Here is a 7,828-nt window from a genome sequence, read left to right as displayed (position 1 = left end):
AAAAACAAAGCAAAGTGAAAAATGAAACGGCAATACCTGCTACTGGCAAGGATGTGGAGCAACAGAAATTTCCATTCATTGGTGGGAATGCGAAAATGATACAGCAACTTCTCAAAATGGCTACAAAGATTACCAAACAATCTAGAAATAATGCTCCTATGTATTTAAATTTGCAAACTTAGGTCCACATAAAACCAGCATGTGAGTTTTTAAAACAGTTTTATCAAAATAGCCCAAAAGTGAAAGCAAAGAAAACGTCCTTCAAGAAGTAAATGCATAAACACACTCTGGTACATAGACACACTAGAATATTACAAAGCAATAAAAATAAGTGAGTGTTCAAACTACCAAAAGATCAATAAATTTAAAATTCATATTGCTAAGTGAAAGAGGCCAGTCTGAAAAAGCTGTATACTGAGTGATTCCAGCTGGATGACAATGTGGAGAAGGCAAACTGTAGAGACAGCAAACAGATCAGTAATTTCCAGGGATTTCAGAGGTTGCACAGGTGAAGAACAGGGCAATTTATAGGGGAGTCAAACTATTCTGTATGATACTGTAATGGTAAATACAAGGCATTAAGCATTTGAAAACTCATAGAACTTCACAGCATAATGATTAAATATTAAAGTATACAAATTTTAAAAATAATTTAGGAGTTCAGGGGATCCCAGGATACAATGCAGAATGTCATAAAAATATCTAAGTATGAATATATGAAATCTCACTGAAAGAGGCTGGGTAAAATGATAAACTAAGGAAAACTTTGGAAATGATGGAGCCTGTAAAACTAAAGGCAAAAGGAACTGTACATTAAAACTGTGCTCTAACTTATAAAGTTATTTTCTGTACAGGCATAGGTTAACAATTCTGAAACTGCTACACATGTATACTAGAAGTAAACAATTAAGTAATGGATGGCAAATAATGGGATCTGTGTTTCTCATTATTGGTGTTAAAGATTATAGATAAGCAAGTAGAAAGAGACTAGAACAATCCATATGGTAATGGATTAGTATTGACATAAGTATGAACTTATGTTTAGGTCAATATAGACACAGATGGTTACATATAGAAATATTTATAGATATGTTTACATACATGGGTTAGTATATACACATATATCTCTTTCCACAGAGAGCAAGCAGAAGCAATGGCATCTCAGCAGTAGTGAGCAAGTTAGTGTCCAGATTTTGGTTTCTAATATCATTCTCCTGTAAAAAGAACAAAGGGTTCCTGGAGAAATAGCTGATTCTAGGACTGGGGAAGAAAATACACAAGATAACCTAGAGCATCTTGCAGTGCAGAAAGTAAGGAAGTGATGAAAAAGAAACAAAGCAAAACAAAAAATCCAAACCTATAAGGATGGGGTATGCCAAGGTGCACAGTAGCCAACTGAAAGAGCTCCCAATGGTCAAAGTTGCAAAAATTTGAGCAATCAATCAAGTAGCATTGGATTATAATCCAACATGTAAAATAAAATAAAAGTCCTTGCATCCATATGAATATAAAGAAATGAATAAACAAATAAATGAGAGAGAATAAATACATTTCCTGCACCAAAGAATTCTAAATAATTTCTGTAAATATTCTTTACATAAGAAGGTAAAGCATAGTTTACTAGTCCTTAAGTGTGGCCTTTACATAGTGACTTTCTTCCAAAGAGTACAGTACGGAAAAGCAGGGAGATATAATGGGTAAGTTTACAGTGGAAAGACCTGGCAAAGATATCTCGAGCCAGATGATCAAAGGTAATTCAACAGTGATGAATCACACTGATAGTATGTTCCTTGATAGGATGTGATGAGAATAGCACTTCACCTCTGAGGTTTTCCTCCCTGAAAACACATTATCCTAGTTTAATGATGAAAAATGCCAAGAGAGGAACATTTTACAAAATACTGACCAATTTCAAGATCATCAAAACAAGAAAAGTCTGAGAAACTGTCACAGCCAAGAAAAGCTAATGGAGATGTGAAGACTAAGTGTAATGTGGTATCCTGAAACAAGAAGAAGAAAGGACATTAGGTAAAAACTAAGGAAATCAATAAAGAATAGACTTCAGATAATAAGTATCAATATTGGTTCAATAATTGTGACAAATACACCATAATAATGTATGATGTTTATAAAAAGCTAAATTGATTGTGAGATATACAGAAACTCTCTGTACTATCTTTGCCCTAATTTTGTAAACCTAAAACGGTATGATACTATAATAGTGGATATGTCTTTATGCATTTTTCAAAACCCCTAGACTGTACAACAAAAGACTAAACCATAATGTGAACTCTGGACTTTGGGTAATAATAATGAATCAATATTGGCCCATCAGTTTAACACATGTACCACATTAATGCAAGATATTAAAAATATATTGGTGGAGATTGAGGGGTATACAGGAACTCTACTTCTCAATTTTTTTCAGCAAACTTAAAACTCTATCAAAAAGTCTATTAATTAAAAAACAAATCAAAAAGAGCTGATAATATTTTTAACTTTTAAGTACAGAGGTACAAGTGCAGGTTCGTTACATAGGCAAACTTGTGTCATAAGGGTTTGTTGATTATTTCATCACTCAGGTTTTAAGCCTAGTACCAATTAGTTAATTTCCCTGATCCTCTCCCTCTTCCCAACTTCCACCCTCCAAAAGGCCCCAGTGTGTGTTGTTCCCCTCTATGAGTCCATGTGTTCTCATCATTTAGTTCCCATTTACAAGTAAGAACACGCAGTATTTGGTTTTCTGTTCCTGTGTTAGTTTGCTAAGGATACTGGCCTTCAGCTCCATTCACATCCCTGCAAAAGACATCATCTCATTCTTTTTGCAGCCACATATTACTCCGTGGTATATATGTACCACATTTTCTTTATCCTGTCTATCACTGATGGGCATTTAGGTTGATTCCATGTCTTTGCTATTGTGAAGATCACCAGCATTCCTATACACCAACAACAGACATGCCAAGAGCCAAATCAGAAAGGAACTCCCATTCACACCTGCCACAAAAAGAATAAAATTCCTGGGAATACAGCTAATAAGGGAGGTGAAAGATCCCTACAAGGAGAACTACAAACCACTGCTCAAAGAAATCAGAGATGACAGGTATGGAAAAACATTCCATGCTCATGGATAGGAAGAATCAATATTATTAAAATGGCCATACTGCCCAAAGCAATTTACAGATTCAATGCTGTTTCTATTAAGCTATCATTGACAGACATTCTTCACAGAACTAGAAAAAACTATTTTAATATTCATATGGAACTAGCAAAGACCCTGAATAATGAAGACAATCCTAAGCAAAAAGAAAAAAAGCTAAAGGCGTCATGCTACCTGACTTCAAACTATATTACAGGGTCATAGTAACCAAAACAGCATGGTACTGGTACAAAAACAGACACATAGACCAATGGAACAGAATAGAAAACCCAGAAATAAGACCGCACACCTACAACTATCTGATTTTTGACAAGCCTGACAAAAACAAGCAATAGGGGAAAGGATTCTCTATTCAATAAATGGTGCTGGGGTAACTGGCTAGCCATATGCAGAAGATAGAAACTAGACCCCTTCCTTACACCACATACAAAAATTAACTCAAGATGAGTTAAAGACTTAATGTGAAATACAAAACTATGAAAACCCTGGAAGACAACCTAGGCATTACCATTCTGGATATAGGAATGGGCAAAGATTTCATGATGAAGATGCCAAAAGCAATTGCGCCAAAAGCAAAAATTGACAAGTGGGATCTAATTAAACCAAAAAGCTTCTGCACATCAAAAGAAGCTATTAACAAAGTAAACAGACAACCTACAGAATGGGAGAAAATTTTTGCAAATTATGCATCCAACAAAAGTCTAATATCCAGCATCTATAAGGAAGTTAAGTTTACAACTAAAAAACAAGCAACCCCATTAAAAAGTGGGCCGAGGATATGAACGGACACTTTTTTTTTTTTTTTTTTTTGAGACAGAGTCTCACTCTGTCACCCAGACTGGAGTGCAGCGGCGCAATCGCGGCTCACTGCAAGCTCCCCCTCCTGGGTTCATGCCATTCTCCTGCCTCATCCTCCCAAGTAGCTGGGACTACAGGCGCCCACCACCACACCCCGCTAATTTTTTTGTATTTTTAGAACAGACGGTGTTTCACCGTGTTAGCCAGGATGGTCTCGATCTCCTGACCTCGTGATCCGCCCACCTTGGCCTCCCAAAGTGCTGGGATTACAGGTGTGAGCCACTGTGCCTGGCCATGAATGGACACTTTTCAAAAGAAGACATACATGCAGCCAACAATCATATGAAGAAAAGCTCAATATCTCTCAATATCACTGACCATTAGAGAAATGGAAATCAAACCCACAAGGAGATATCATCCAACACCAGTCAGAATGGCTATGATTAAAAAGTCAAAAAATAACAGATGCTGGCAAGAATGAGGAGAAAAGGGAACGCTTATACAATGTTGATGGGAGTGTAAATTAGTTCAGCCACTGTGGAAGACAGTGTGGCAATTCCTCAAAGATCTAAAAACAGAAATACCATTTGACCCAGCAACCCATTACTGGGTGTATAACCAAAAAAATATAAATCATTCTATTATAAAGACACATGCACATGTGTGTTTATTGCAGCACTATTCACAATAGTAAACAGCTAATAAATTTTACAAGCCCCCAAAACTGGCAACTAGAAGGAATTACTCCCACAAATTAAGTACAGAGAAAAAAAGCAACATAGAAAGAACTATAAAAATAATTATAGCATAGGCTCAAGCTGGCCAAAATTCCTCTAGTTCCAAAATGAAGTCTACCAATGAGGTTCTGCACTGCAAAACAGAGTGCATCACGGGGCATCCTAGGATAGAAGAAGGTTACTTACGGCCATCTGTGATGCTTTATCAGTTATTTCTACTCCCCAAATCCTGTTCTCAAGTGAAGTGGTGTTCTGCTGATTCATGCTTTTACAACACTGCTCAAAGAACGTTACCCACATTTCTGTCCAAACACACTCCACCTGAGATTTTAGATCCATTAAGCTCTTCCAAACAATTGGTAAAAGAGAGCCTCCACAGCTTCATTAGCAGAGGCAAATATTTGACTTTATGAAGGAGCAATGTCCTGTTGATTCCCACTAAAAGAGGCTCTTGGTCACAGGGCCAGCTGTTTTTGCCTGTAGCAGAAGGTCATGGATTTACACTTAACCACTCATAATTTTTGCATAAAAAGGAGAACAGTCATCTTTCTCAGAGGTCCTGGTGGCTCGTTCCAGGTACCTATTTCTGTTTAACAATCTACTCCGCACATAGTGGTTAAACATCGTATTTTGCCCATGTTTTTGAGAGTTGGGAATTTAGGAAGAGTTTGGCTAAGTGCTTATTCTCTGGTTCATGTGACATCAGCTGGAGCTGCAGGGGCTAGAGCAATCAGATCACAGATGACTTCTTCATCCACATGTCTCGTGTGTTAGTATCCCTTGGCCTCTTTCTCTTTTCACATGGTGTTTCAACAAAAGCTTCTTTATGTGGCTTGGGCTTCTAATGGCATGGTGGCCTCAGGGCAGTCACACTTCTATTTCTTACATGACAGCAAGGTTTCCTTGGGAAGAGCAGTCTTAGAATGAGTGTACCAGGAGACAGGAAGTAGAAGCTGCCAGTGTCTTATGGGATGGGTCTGGGGGCATCTTGTGTCGCTTCTGCTCCATTCTGTTACTCAAAGGAGTCCCAGAGCTTGCCCAGATCAGGGAGAGGAGAACACAGACCCCATTTCCACATGGGAGGAATGTCAGAGAATGAGTTGTCGTCATAATTTGTCACACGGAATCCAATACCCTACATAGCTGTAAAGATGGCAGTGCCTGGTCTAAGCCAACACATATCCTATGTTAGAAACTGAAATAAATATCACCAGAAACCAAACTTCCAAGGAGATACTATTTTTCTTAGGAATATCTTACCAAAAAATCCACAAAGTCTGGTACAAAATGGGTAACAATTAAAATAATCTCGACCAAAATATTGGTGGGAAAAAAATTGCTACACCACAATGAGACCTGTATTCTATGTTTATTTTTGTTGTTTGTTTTTTGTTGTATTTATGTCTTATTTGGTAGAAAACAAATAGAATGTCATTATTATAATAAATCTCCAGAGTGAGTTGCCTTGTCATTAGTTTTGTCATCTTATGTCAAAGTGTGGGAAATTTTTTGAAATGTTCTCGAAAATTCCATTCACTACTATGTGGCATTTTGGATCTGTAAGCAATGTGTTTACCATTTAATATATATTCCCTTCTTTCACACTTGAGAAAACTGTGGCCAAAGTGGTCAGTCATCCTGCCCAGGGTCCCACAGCATTGTAGTGTATTAACTAGAACCAATATTTGGACAGCCAGTTCAGTGCTCTATAGTCACATCAGGTACTGTAGGAAAAGGTAGGACCAGTTTTATTTGGAGGTATGTGGAAGAGTTTTTAATCCTTCATTCCCCAAAACTACCATTGATGCCTGAAATTTTTCCAGTAGGGACTCATTTGATGCTACTCCTAATTGAGAGTAATTACATAGAGATAATTTCATTGTGTATGACAGGAAAGGAAAGGAATTCAAGCACAAAATGACTGAGGTTTGGTGTAGACCGGTTTGCCGAACCATCCTTCCTATCCGGGACAACCTGGAACACCGCAAAAGCCATGGTAGATTTTGAGATGGAGATTATAACAGTAAACATCAAAAGGAAAACGTACAGAAGAAATGGGAGGGCTGGGAGAAGAATGGGCCCTGATGACCCTTTTGTGGCTTTTCTGCATGGCTGGGGGCCACATTTAAAAGGCCATGTCCCTAGAGGAAATGAGAAAAATAAAACTATCATTTTAGCCTCAGATCAGAGTCCAGGAAGTCCAGGTTGACACAAAGATGTAAGTTTAAAACAAACAAACAAACAAAAAAAAACCAACAACTGGGTGCAGCACACCAACATGACACATGTATACATATGTAACAAACCTGCACATTGTGTACTTGTACCCTAAAACTTAAAGTATAATATTAATAAAATAAAAAAATAAAAATAAAAAACCCAACAACTTAGAGAAAGCAGCCAGATAAGAAACTAGTAGCTGTCAAATAATGTTGAAAAATAATTCAAGCCTAGATACAGCATAACTGTTACTGTATATGTCACTGTATCATGTGATTTTAAAAAATTAGCAGTGTCTTGTCTGCTTTCTTGTCAGTACGGAGGAAAATGCTACATGCCACAGATGTTCCCCATAGAAAGATGTCAAACCTGAAATGGCAGTGCTAGCAATCAAAGACATTGTACAACGGAGAATGCAAAATGCAACAAATCGCCATCTACCAGCAGTAAATTCCATCTGATTGCTGTGCACAACCCGCTCCCTCCCAAACTGCCAAATCTTAAAAGATGTGACATCGTATCATAGGCGACCCAGTTTCCTGTGAGCTGAGTGCTGGACCCTCTGCCAGCCTGGGCCATCTGAAAGGCACACATCTGAGAAAAGCAGGTGATTCAGCCTACCATCGCCATAAAATAAGTACTAATCCACAAAAATTAAACCTGATTGTGTGAAGCATCCACTTAGATTCATTAAAAAGAGATCCTGTTTGAGCTTTGCCAGGCTTACTGGGCTGTGGCGGTAACACAGATATTGGCCTGTTGGTGACTCTGTTATATTGGGTACAATTTGTATAACCCCACTTGCCTTACTTTACCTCATGTTGAGACATCTAAGGACAAATATCCAAAATGATGTCTGGAAACCTCCTGGGACAAAGGATTAGGGAACTGTGGAGCCAAGGAAGACTTTAGA

This window comes from Pan paniscus, chromosome 21 (genome assembly GCF_029289425.2).
Source record: "Pan paniscus chromosome 21, NHGRI_mPanPan1-v2.0_pri, whole genome shotgun sequence".
Classification (NCBI taxonomy): domain Eukaryota; kingdom Metazoa; phylum Chordata; class Mammalia; order Primates; family Hominidae; genus Pan; species Pan paniscus.
Note: the sequence above shows the minus strand (reverse complement) of the source record.